Source organism: Armigeres subalbatus, chromosome 1, assembly GCF_024139115.2.
Source record: "Armigeres subalbatus isolate Guangzhou_Male chromosome 1, GZ_Asu_2, whole genome shotgun sequence".
Classification (NCBI taxonomy): domain Eukaryota; kingdom Metazoa; phylum Arthropoda; class Insecta; order Diptera; family Culicidae; genus Armigeres; species Armigeres subalbatus.
Window position 1 is genome coordinate 248,913,098 of NC_085139.1, and position 13,069 is coordinate 248,926,166.

The window sequence follows — 13,069 nt, forward strand, 5'->3', positions numbered from 1 at the left end:
GCTATACTTTCAACTTGACTATTGCTGGGGGTGTTGATCAAGTAGTACTACGAATAATTTGATCAAATCTCTTGCTCCGTAATGGTGCCCTTTTTGTTACGAAGACCAGTACCACAAAAAGGATTCACATCTGAAGCAAGAAAGTTTTCTCCAGAAAGTGCAGGGAATGGGATGTATTAGTCATTCGTAACAGGTACAGCAAAACTTCACAAGGACGCCCTTATTCGTACTAACTACTCAGGGAGTAGAAGGTAGAGAAGAGCCACCGTTACCAACTAAAGCTTGAACCGGATATCTGGGACTCCCACAATATCCGCGGCAAAAGCAGTAAACGATGCCCTGTACGTATTTAGTATTAAATTTTAAGCATTCATAAATTGTTGAATTGAATGAAAGACAAAATGACAAAGAACTGGAACGAGCTCACCAATTTTGTTCGTCCACTATCTGAAGATCTTCGATGTTGAACAGGAAGGGCCAGGGATTGCAGTGTCTGGAGTTTCGTAATTTTCATGCTCCTTTGCTTCATTTGAAACTGTTATCGCAATGCCCAACTACGGCCAATGTTTGTCGACTGTGATTTTTTATTCTATTTCATCCTGAATAAACCACTTCAATAATTTCCTTCGTCACCAATCAGCCCCAGGATTTTTTTGGAGTTTTGAACGACTGTTTCCGACGTTTCTTCATCATAGACACGATACATGGAGACACGCCGAAGACTCATGTAAATGTTAATAATTTAGATTTTAAGCCGCGTGGTTAATATTTCACTACACAGCAGCTGTTTGTTTCTTCATATATTTTTTTTTATTCTAGATGCGCACTAAACATTTTCGCGGAAAAAAACTGTCACTCGTGAAAACATGCTTCCGTTCGAAGCGGAGCCTACTCACTTGAAAACTCGCTATACCTTCAACTTGGCTATTATAGTCAAAATGAATACACCACTAGGTGTTCCAATCTGCCAAATTCCCGATTCAGCCATCATGGATTTTAGTATGGTAGAGCCAGCCAGTTTGTTTTCGTTTTGAGTGAAAACTGAAAATTAATTTTTCTCCCCCGCCTTCTTCTCTTCCATAAACTTGGCAGATTGGAGCACCTAGTAGTGTATGTATTCATCTTGATTCTAGTAGTAATTGCTAGAATTAGTAATGAACGAAAAACCTCGTTTCCTACATTCAATAAGAAATTCTATCAGTTGCTTTCTCAAGCCTAACCCAAAAATTCCAACATATTCCACATGAACTCGTGACAAGTGCTGAGGTATATTCGGCTTGCAGTGGTCGAGTGATTGCATCATCATACGCTAGGAGAAAAGTCAAAAAAGAAAAAGTAGAATCCCGAAAAAAATCCACAGCGAGATATGGAATGCGATTCTCTAAATAACTTAAAAAATTGCAAGCCAAATTCATTCGAACTTCCAAGGGAAATTCATTCGAATTTCCACGATAAATTCACTCGAATTTATAAGAGAAATTCATTCAAACTTTTCAAATTCATTCAAATTCACTCAAATTTCCAAGAGAAATTCATTCGAATTTCTTAGGAAAATTTATTCGAATTTTCAAGGAAAATTCATTTGAGATTCCAGAAGAAATTCATTCAAATTGCCATGGGAAATTCATTTGAATTTCGGAGGGAAATTCATTTGAATATCCAAAGGAAAATTCATTCGAATTCCCAAAGAAAATTCATTCAAACTTACAAAGGAAATTCATTCCAATTTCCAAAGAAACGTCATTCCAATTTCGAAAGAAAAATCATTTCAATTTCAAAAGGTATTTCAATCCAATTTCCAAAGAAAATTCATTCCAATTACTAAAGGAAATTTATTCGAATTTCCAAAGAAAATTCATTTGAATCCCCAAGGGAGATTCATTCGAATTTTCAAGGGAAATTCATTCGAATTTCGAAAGGGTATTCATACTAATTTCCAAAAGAAATTCATTCCAATTTCAAAAGGAAATTTATTCCAATTTCGAAACGAAATTCATTCCAATTTCCAAAGAAAATTCATTCCAATTTCCAAACAAAATTCATTCCAATTTCCAAAGAAAATTCATTCCAATTTCTAAAGGAAAGTCAATTCCAATTTCGAAAGGAAAGACATTCCCATTTCCAAAGGAAATTCATTCCAATTTCCAAAGAAAATTCATTCCAACTTTAAAAAAAAAAAATTATTCCAATTTCCAAAGAAAATTCATTCTAATTTCTAAAGGAAAATAATTCGAATTTCCAAAGGAAAATCATTCCAATTTCTAAAGGAAATTTATTCAAATTTACAAAGGAAATTCATTCGAATTTTCAAAGGAAATTCATTCTAATTTCCAAAGAAAAAACATTTCGATTTCGAAAGGAATTTCATTCCAATTTCGAAAGGAAATTCATTCAATTTTCAAAGGAAATTCATTCCAATTTCCAAAAGAAAAATTCCATCCCAATTTTCAAAGGATATTCATTCAAATTTTAAAAGAAAATTCATTCCAATTTCCAAAGGAAATTCATTCTAATTTCAAAAGAAAATGCATTCTAATTTCCAAAGATAACTCATTCCAATTTCCAAAGAAAATTCATTCTAATTTCCACAGAAAATTCATAGCAATTTCTAAAGGAAATTAATTCGAATTTCTAAAGGAAATTAATTCGAATTTCCAGAGGAAAATAATTCGAACCTTCAAAAGAAATTCATTCGAATTTCCAAAGGAAATGCATTAGACTTTCCAAATGAAGTTCATTCGAATTTCCAAAGCAAATTCATTCGAATTTTCGAAGGAAACTCATTTGAATTTTCAAAGGAAATTCATTCGAATTTTCAAAGGAAATTCAGGAAGCTTTTTATTTGATTTTTCAGAAGAAATTCATTCGATATCATAGGAAAATTCATTCGATTTTCCAAGGCAAATTTATTCGCATTTTCAGGAGAAAATAATTCCAACTTTTCTGGGAAATTCATTTCGATGTCCGCGACAAATTTACTCGACTTTTCATAGGAAATTTATTCGAATTTCCACGTGCAATTCATTTAAATTTTCACGGAAAACTCATTTGAAGTTCCAAATGATTTTGTTTGTTGTGCTTTGTTAGGGTCAGAGCTTTTGCTTCGTAAAGGTGAATATTTTATGCTCTGGTCAGAATCCTCTGACAGATCCAAAGATTGTTTTGACAATTTATAATACTTCCTCATCCAGTCTTTCGGATGTTTTCTGGTTTTCAACTCCAAAGAAAAGAAAGAATACATCGACATTACTGTTTCATAAGGTTTCATAAACTACCACCGGGAACTGATAGAGCTCCGTACCTTCTTCGAAATAGAAGTGAAAAATGCCGTGAGTAGACCGCAATACATGTGAAATCTACGGAAAATGTGTTGTTCACGTTAACGACTCTCACCTTTATCCATAGCATATCATAGTTATGGTCTACTTCGTATATTGGACACTAGTGATACTCATGTTTTTCTTTTGAAATACTTATTCAGATTGCTATCAGAAATCAAGGTTGGTGTGGTCCTTGAATTTGTTGTTTTATTGCTTATAAACCGCGTAAATCCCATAATCCGCGTATAAAACTGATTACCAAAACTGATTCCAAAACCAGCGAAAACAAAATATCGTACATTTCAAAGAAAAACGCCTATATTCCAAATTACGCGTAAAAAAAGTGTCGCAGTGTGTCTATAGTATGTTATGTCTGGAGTATTTTTCATATTAGTTTTTGATATTATTCCATCGGTATTTTACCACTTATGTCACCAAGTTCATGACTGAGTAAGTTATCAATAACATAATTAGGTATTATGGAGTTATTTTCCACTGCTCGGCTGCCGTCCCAAGCATAGTTGTCTCATGTCGTTTTTAGTTGATGGCTTTCTTGTTGCCCTGTTGGTCAACAAAAGAATTCATCAATGAGTTTAAGATCTACAAAGGATTGCTGGCAATCCTAGTCATGATGTCTGATAGAGAAATAACTTATCTAAGCAAATGCGACATCGCAAGCACAGTGGGAATGTCATAGTAAAAAAACAACATTGGACAGCTATGCTTAGCATGGCAGTCGGGTAGTGTCACAATAATGAGCCAAACACAATTGATACGTTTGCGTGCGTTTTGACAGTTTTCTCATGGGAAAACTGTCAAAACGCACGCAAACGTATCAATTGTGTTTGGTCCATAAGTGATGAAATGTTAAGTATCATGGGAAAACCTGAGGAAAACAAAAAGCATTTGATTTTGGCACCATCAACTTTTCGAACGTATTACCAAAATGGAATGGTCTGTCTTGTCTTGTCTTGTCTTGTCTTAGCACATGCACAGCCAGTATTTATTACCAAAATGGAATGGTCTGTGCTACAAAACTCGTCTAAACTAAAACTTCAGATGCTTCATACAAAAAGTGTGACATAGGGGGAGGAGGGTTGAAAATTGCCATTTTTTACGTTACGCAATTAATTGATCTTCCCTTTTGACAGTGAATACATAAAAGCTTTCGAATCGCTATTGAGAAACATTTTCACCGAGTTATTGTCCGACATTCCAGCTACGTGCTTGGCCCATCGCAGTCTCATGTCCGCAGAGAACTATCGATCTAATGTAAAATTGCTGGTCGGGGAAAAAAGTAACAGTGTGGACAAAGCGTTTCGTAATTTTATTTATCGCTGTTACCGCTATGTCAAACTAGCTTCTATATTCAACTCGAGGCTTGACCGACTTGACTAGTTGCATTCACCCTTGATTATCAGACATCATCTTTCACCCGTGCTTTCACCCAATAAATTCTAAATGATTGATGTAACAGCAAACGAAAGAGGTTGTTTCGAAATGCGTTGAACAATTCAATATACATAGCCTAATCGTGTCGAACGCACATACAAAATGAACGCCGTTTACTCCAATCAAGATCGTTGTTAATTACGCTCACCAGCCCATAAGTCAGCCATATTTGCGTTCGACAACGTCGTCAACGACCTAACAGCTAAAAATAGGCAAACTTCTTCGTCTTTTCCTCGCACTACAATTTCAACAACGAATGTAGTTATCGGTCGATACACGCAAGGAAATGTGGAAAGGTACAGCTGCATATTCCGTCGGGACCGGACCGGAGTAGGTATCTAAAATTTCGATTACGTTTCACGTCAACTTCGCCACCAAGGCACAGCCAAACCGAGTACAACATATCGCAATCCATATCATCACCATTCTCGCGAACCCCGTTAGCGATGTGCCCTTGCTTGCCAGCTCGCGAATCCGAACGCCCCCCGGGGCAAGCGAGATACCGACCAAGAAGATCAACACAGGCGGGCGCCCCGGTAGAAAAGGCAGGGTTCAGGTTCGATTGATACACTCGAAAACAGCGAAGAAAGCCGCCCGCCTAAAGAAACCAACAGCGTAAACAGAGCCGTAAGCCGTCAACCCGACTCGCAGATTGCTATCTTGAAATTCGCTAATTTGTTTGACCGGCGACCGAGAGTGCTTCCACGGTCGTCGTCGTCATTGCCGCAGTCGCCGCCGCCGCCGCTGCCGAGGGGTATTCAATCAAAACAAAAGCGCAATCATACGAGAGCGAGGAGTGCGCGCGTGTGAAACGAATCCAAGTGCAAAGAGGAATGAACGCAAAAAAAAAGAAGCCAGGAGAAAAAAAAACGAGGAAAATACCTCCATGAACCGAAGCAGGCGGCGGGGCAGCGAGGAGTAAAGCACATAGCGCCCCAATGACAGCCGCCTCACTCAACAGTGAAGCAGTGTAATAACAACAACAACAACACACAGTGCCGTGTTGTTGTTATTGTTGCTGTTGGCACCGGCTGACTCGACTGGTCGTACACCACGGAGAGGAGTAAACAGAGCAGACGACCAGACCGAACCGGACCAGACGGCGGAATGCCGATACCGAGACCTTTAATTCATAAAAATCGCTTCCTGCTGCTGGTGGTGGTGCGAGGTTTATTGTATTATCGTCGTTCGTTGCGCTGCAACGGGTGAGTAACTCACACCCAGGTACCACTACAAGCGTGAAGTTCTCTAGGTTAATATGCAGCGCGTGAAAGAAGGAGGTGAAGAGGAGAGAATAAAAATAAAACGCGTATCGGAAATGAGCACGGCGGTGCATTTTGGCACAGATAACGAGGTGTGCGCGAGAGAATTGGCACACAAGCATGCATGCGCTCGCGGGCACGGTTCTCGGAGAGCGAATATGCGATCGCGCGCGCCCGCACGTGTGAGCGTGCCATCGGCGACGGACGGTGTTGCAGCAGCGCTCGTTCATTGATGTGAAAAATGCCAGCACTGGTTGTGGAGAGTGCTGGTCGCAACCACAGCAAAGCAACCATGCGAACCGGTTGTGTGTGTTTGTGAACTGTTGAGGAGTTTACTCACACTGGGAAGCACTTTTCGTCCGGATTGGCGAATTTGGTGGTGTGTAAGCCGTAGCAGACGGATGAAGACGGGCGAGAACTTTGTTTTCCTTTTTGACAGACAGCTGTATAATATGTTTGAACCAGTTTCGCTGCACGGAGACGACGATGACTACGAATGAAAGCGCTTGATAACTTCCGATTGCGGCCATATTTAGATAATCGGGTGTGAAGTGACGTTGCACAATCCTAAATATAGGCGGGTCAGGGGAGCTTAGTTTTTGGGGAAATTTTGAACGACGTGCTTCGAAATGGGTTTCGTTTCTTTTAGGTAACAATTGTCGCCCAACGATTTGCAATGGCAATTAAGTAAAAATTATGCATAATTATAGCAGCACTTACGAAGTAGAGTTTTTCGATGTAATTTTCATTAGTCATCATGGCATGAGCTTTGAATTAGCAATATCTCAGGATCAATCATGTTACTATAAATTACGGTGACTTGTGAAATCATGTTACTTAAATTGTCACATGACAATGCTGGAATTTATTGTGGCTCTCGAAATTGTGTACTGGAACAACCAGAAGGACGTTAAGAAAAGCCTAGATCAATCCACCTAACGGTGATGTTGCCTTCCTCGTGTTTTATAAAGTCAGAGGTCAAAATAGCACTTTGAGGAGCTAGACTCTATCAATTCCATCAACTTTTTTGCACTCATTTTGATGCATTGCAGCAATTGCTAAGAAAAAAAGTACATTTTGTGATAATTTAGAAACCAATGATAAAATTATGGATAATTAAATTGCACAGTCCGAAGAATTTCCCAAAAAATACCAAAAAAACGTATTCGTGCTTATTTTAAACAACTTCTTGTGGAAACTTTGAAGAATTTCCGTGAAAACTCTCAAGGGTTTCTCGTTGAAATAAATTTTAAATGGAAAATTGCTGTTTGGCTGAGAGTCATTTGGACGAAGGTTACAAGGCTGAATATATCATTTGGCCGAGCAAACCATTGGGCCGAAATCCAACCGATTGGCAGAAAATGCCATTCGGCCGAGCAGGTCATTTGGAGGAAAAAGTCATCTGGCCCAATAAGTCATTTGGCCGAAATGGACATACGGCCTAGAGTGTCGTTTGGCCGAACTGATCATTTTGCCGAAAAAGTCGTTTGGCCGAAAGGGTCAACAATTTTGGTCATACGACTCGTTTCACAAAAGACATTTAAGACCGTATGACGCGTTAAGCCAAAAAACTTTTCGGCCAAATTATCAGTTTATCCGTAAGTCCCTTTCGGCCGTTTGTCATTTTCGACCTAATAACCGTTTCGGCCAAACTATCAATTTGGCCAAATGAAATTCGGCTAGATGACTTTCGCATTAACGTGTGAATTGGACAAGTGGCATTCGATCAAATGGCTTTCCACCGAATGACTTTCGGCCAAACGACGGGAAGGGCCATTTCGATGAAAGTCATTCGTCCGAAAAACATTTGGCCGAATGTGTCAGTTTACTATATCATCAGGCCGAAATCCATCGAACCGAAAATGTAATTTGGTTGGAATGGATAACTGGTCATTTGGCAAAAATGGTCGTTAGGCCGAATAGGTCGTATGGTTGAAAGAGCCATTTGGCTGAAAATATCATTAGGCTGAAATTGACATACTGTCAAAAAATCGTTTGGCAGAAAGGCCTAAAAGGCCTGATTAATCGTTCAGCAAATCACCCTTTCCGCCAATCGATGTGTTAGGGGAATATGCTTTTTCGCCAAATGACCAGTTCTATGTCCTTTTCGGCCAATTGACATTTTCAGCCAAACCGTTTTAAACCTAATGAAAATTTTGGCCGAATGGTCAAACGGGACTGGCAATCGAACTCCCAAGCAGCAAATTTAAAAAAGGCCATTTAACCGAAAGCCATTGAACCGAAAGTCATTTGCCCGAACAAACCATCAGGCCGAAACCCATTGGGCCGAAATGGTCTTTTTGCAGAAAGGGCCATTTGGCTGAAAATATCATTAGGCCGAAATGGACATACTGTCAAAAATGTCGTATGGCAGAAAGAGCCATTTGCCCGAAAGGGTCAACTTTTACCTACAAATTAACCGTTCAGCAAATGACACTTTCCGCCAAACGACCTGTTAGGGCAAACGGCTTTTTCGGCCTTATTAGCAGGTCTACACTTGAGCTCAAAAATCAATATGACCCATAGGCTCCGAATGCAGTACAAGAATAGGCTTTAATCTAATGTGTAAGGCGTAATTCACCAATCCGTACACATCAGAATAAAAAAAATCATACACAGAATTATTCAACAACCCTTGACACGACCCTGGCAGACTTTGCAGAGAACAGTCGAAAGGAAAGCATTAAGGTTCAATTTAATTCCGTTCCCAGCTCGAAACCAGAAGCGGGCGCGACTGTACAAAAACTTCTTCCAATCCAGCCACCACAACCGAGCGGCAATGTCCCGTTCGTTTTCAATAAAGTGCTGGGGCTGGTGGTGGCTGCTGATTCTGTTCTGTCGTCCGTCCGTCCGTTCGTCCGTCTGTCGCTTGCTGCGATATTCTCGAACAACACTTTTCTCACCCTCTTTCGCCCTCCCGACCCGACCCGCACAGACTATTGAACGCCTCCTGCTGTTCTGTTCTGTTGTAGCAGGTCGCCCATCATCGTTCATTCTCATCGACTCTCGCTCTCACGAGATTACGACGATGGTGACTGTCACGACTTCTGCCGACTACGGCCGTCGTATCAATTGCCGCGTGCGCTCTCGTTTTTCGGCTAGCCAGCCGCCTGTTCTGTGTTCCGAGTTTGATTACCAAGAAACAAATATACAATTTATATACATATATTTTATATTCATACGTATTCAGCGAACGGAGAGACTCTTTGCCTGCTTGTTTTTTTTCCTATACTGCTTCTGCCGCTGCTGCTTCATGAAAATCCAAATATGGCCGACGTTGATTTTCTTAAAGTCGAACTTGCGACGAGCGACGAATGATTTTTTTCGCGATTTTTTTTTACTATTTTAGTTTTTCTTGCGTCGTACGTTAATTGTAACATTTTTTAACGTAAATAACAATAAAAATATATAATTACCAACACTATCACAAATCATCGTTCACATGGGGACCTCGGGGCAGCCGATTTTCACAGTAATTTAATATTTTCCGTATATCTTCTTCGGGTCGCACACACCACCATACGAATCCGTCACTGGAACGGGCCGCACTGTACCGATTTCGGGGTCTAATGGCCTGTTTGTCACTTCCGGTACCATTCCGGACCCGAAAAACCGAATTCACTTTTTTTCACGCGAATATATTCCAGCCTTCTTTGGAAATTCTTTCCGTTTCTCACTAAATCAAAAATTCCAATATGGCGACACACCACCAACCAGAGGCCAATATAATGAATTGTACAAAATACAACACACAACACACAAGTAGTACTCTACACGGCGGAGCACCACGGGCGAAAATGTATAAGAGGATGAAACACACAAGAGTGGAATAATAAAAGTGGAGAAGCGAAAAAATATACAACCAGACGCGCGGGACAAACGACTACACGAAGGGATTATTGTATGAACAGTGTTCACAAGAACGTTCGCTCTCTCAGCCAAACGGACCTCACGAGCAAAACCGATCCGCCGAGAATAAGCGCTCACCGACGACTATATGGGTGAGTGCGCGCATCCACACACGGAGCCCCTTGATCGCCGTCATCCTGAGCCTTGTATCCATGCTACACCTTCAATGAACGGGAAAAACGACGCATGAACCAAATCGAGAAACAATCCGCCAGTGAAGCGAAGGGAAAGAATTATTAAGAGCCTCCGGCCGTACACAAACATAAAAACGCGAGCACACGAAAAGTGGAAATTCGGAAGATAATGAAGCAGATGAAAAAGAACGACAACATCAGTCGTGATTCCCGCATATCAAAATTATCGACACTCAAGCTCGAATGAGTGCGACGAGCAAAGAGTATGAATGATTGGAACGCTCTCACCACTGTTGAGAACGGTCCGATTGCATCCCACCAGCACCAGTGATGGCAATGTGCGAGAACCGGTTCGGAGCGAACAAACAACAACCCGAAGGCAAGCAGACGAAGAAGAAGCCGCACTAGCAACAACCGTCCAAAATGAAGCGCATAAAAAAATGGCAAATCAAATTTACATTCCGCCGCGGACTGCCTGTTATCAGTCATGCACTGCTCTCCGCGCTGCATACGAGAGAAAAAGAGCCGATTCGCTCTCATTTTCCCTAGTTCCTTTTGTGCGGTCATTCGCCGTGCCGTGCATGCATACCTCCGCTCATCATCGTTATCATGATATACAATGTGCGGTGAATGTCGTCACCGCCGCCTCATCGTCGTCGTCGTCGTCGGCTGAAAACCGGATCGAATCGGATCAACGTGCTGCGCGCAGCACGCGAGCGCCCATCCGTCGACGATTTTGACCATATGATCGCTGCGCTAGTGTGCGTGAACGGAGCCGCTTTATCAGTGCGAACGACGGCGCCGCGCGCGGAGCGGAGCGTTTGTTTACACTCTCTCAGCAGCGGTGTGTCCGCCCGTCGTAGCGGTGCAGTCCACCGTTCGACTGGACTGATAAAGTGCGCGGATATTTTCAAGGGAAAGGAAACAAGATTTTTTTCGAGTTCTCCTCTCTCTCCATTCGTTCGTTTTGTTTCTTTTTGGGATTCGCTGGTGCTCTCAGCCAGGCATGGAACTAGGTGAAAGGCGGCGACGACGAGAACGGCGGCGGGGCGGCGGAAACTCTCATCGCCTGCTGCGCTCGTAACACACTGTAGATGACTATAAATAGACTGCGGCTTGTAATGAAAACATTTTCATAGAATTAAATCATACGAGAGCGAGAGCGCCGAGTTGTTCCTTCTCGCTCGGAAGCCGGAGCAAAACAACACCAGACAAGTTCGGGTTTTGGAATGAATCGAACCTCTGAGCATGGTTGGAATGCAGTAAGCAGCCAGCAGCAGAAGAGGTGGATATCTGCTGGGCTGGCAGCAACGTCTTGATACTCTCCACACAGCACAGCCGTGACGGTGACAGTCAGTGGACTCTCGCTCCGAGTCGAACGAGGAAGCGAAGCCAAAAGAAATTAAAGGCAAATGAAAATAAGGCAAAGATTAATGGCAAGCCGGCGGCGCGCGCGGGTGCGACCTTGATGTCCCCGATCGTCGCCGAGATGGGGTGTGGATTATGAGGTTATGGTTCGTTACTTTGATGGCCGCGGCGCGGTGCGATGTCAGGGTTCGGGTTCGATCGGATTGTTCCGTGGGGAGTTCCGGAAGAGCGTTTGGAATGGAATCCACATAGCAGCAGGGGATGGTTTGCTCGGTAAAATAGCTTAATCGATTTATTAGGATTTACTTACGCAACTGAATGATGAACGGAATGATAATTCAATGGATGGGGAAAGTTGTTTTCGATACCGAATTCCAGTCGGAATTCCATTCGGAATTCAAGTCGGAATTCCATTCGGAATTCCAGTCGGAACTCCATTCGGAATTCCAGTCGGAATTACATTCGGATTTCCATTAGGAATTCCAGTCGGAATTCCATTCGGAATTCCAGTCGGAATTCCATTCGGAATTCCAGTCGGAATTCCATTCGAAATTCCAGTCGGAATTCCATTCGAAATTCCAGTCGGAATTCCATTCGAAATTCCAGTCGGAATTCCATTCGAAATTCCAGTCGGAATTCCATTCGAAATTCCAGTCGGAATTCCATTCGAAATTCCAGTCGGAATTCCATTCGAAATTCCAGTCGGAATTCCATTCGAAATTCCAGTCGGAATTCCATTCGAAATTCCAGTCGGAATTCCATTCGAAATTCCAGTCGGAATTCCATTCGAAATTCCAGTCGGAATTCCATTCGGAATTTCATTCGGAATTCCATTCGGAATTCCAGTCGGAATTAAATTCGGAATTCCAGTCGGAATTTCAGTTGGAATTCCATTTGGGTTCGGGTTCGATCGGATTCCAGTCGGAATTCCATTCCGAATTCCAGTCGGAATTCCATTCGGAATTCCAGTCGGAATTCGTAGGAATTCCATTCGGAAATCGTAGGAATTCCATTCGGAACTCGTCAGAATTCCATTCGGAACTCGTCAGAATTACATTCGGAACTCGTCAGAATTCCATTCGGAATTCGTCAGAATTCGATTCGGAACTAGTCAGAATTCAATTCAGAACTCATTAAAGTTCCATTCGGAATTCGTCAGAGTTCTATTCGGAATTCTTTAGAATTCCATTCGGAATTCGTCGGAATTTGTCAGAATTCCATTCGGAATTCGTCAGAATCCACACAGAATCTATTTTTAGATTTTTTCCATTATTCATTGTTGTTGTCGTTGCTGGTTCATCTCGTCGTGAGTCCATTGTGTTCGTTTTGTCCATGTCGTGTATCCAATGATCGTTGCATTGTCCGGTTGCCATTTATCCGGGTAACGTTGGAGGAATGCCTCCGAGAAGAACAAGTTGTCAGTCGTCATCAGGCAGCCGTGACGGTGAGGCGTGCACCCCAATACACCACCGCATAGGCTGCGCATCCGGCGACTGACGAGGGTTTTGGTGGAAGGGCTGGGAATCGAACCCATGACCATTCGCTTGAAAGGCGAACGTGTAGCCAACTACGCTACGGGACCCCCCGAATTCGTCAGAATTCCATTCGGAATTCGTAAGAATTC

General features: G+C 42.0%; 1 protein-coding gene across 6 annotated transcripts in view; it reads right to left on the minus strand.

Moving 5' to 3' along the window:
- The window catches only part of LOC134206497 (serine/threonine-protein kinase tousled-like 2), a 383,046-nt gene that overhangs the window by 17,713 nt on the left and 352,264 nt on the right, over window positions 1–13,069 (minus strand). The window contains exon 1 of one of the 6 annotated variants that reach the window (XM_062682229.1): window positions 9,451–9,927. The exons of the other annotated variants lie outside the window; for them this stretch is intronic. The gene's annotated coding sequence lies outside the window, so the exon portion shown is untranslated. Of the gene's footprint in view, window positions 1–9,450; window positions 9,928–13,069 lie in introns of those variants that run through there. 6 annotated transcript variants of the gene reach the window in all.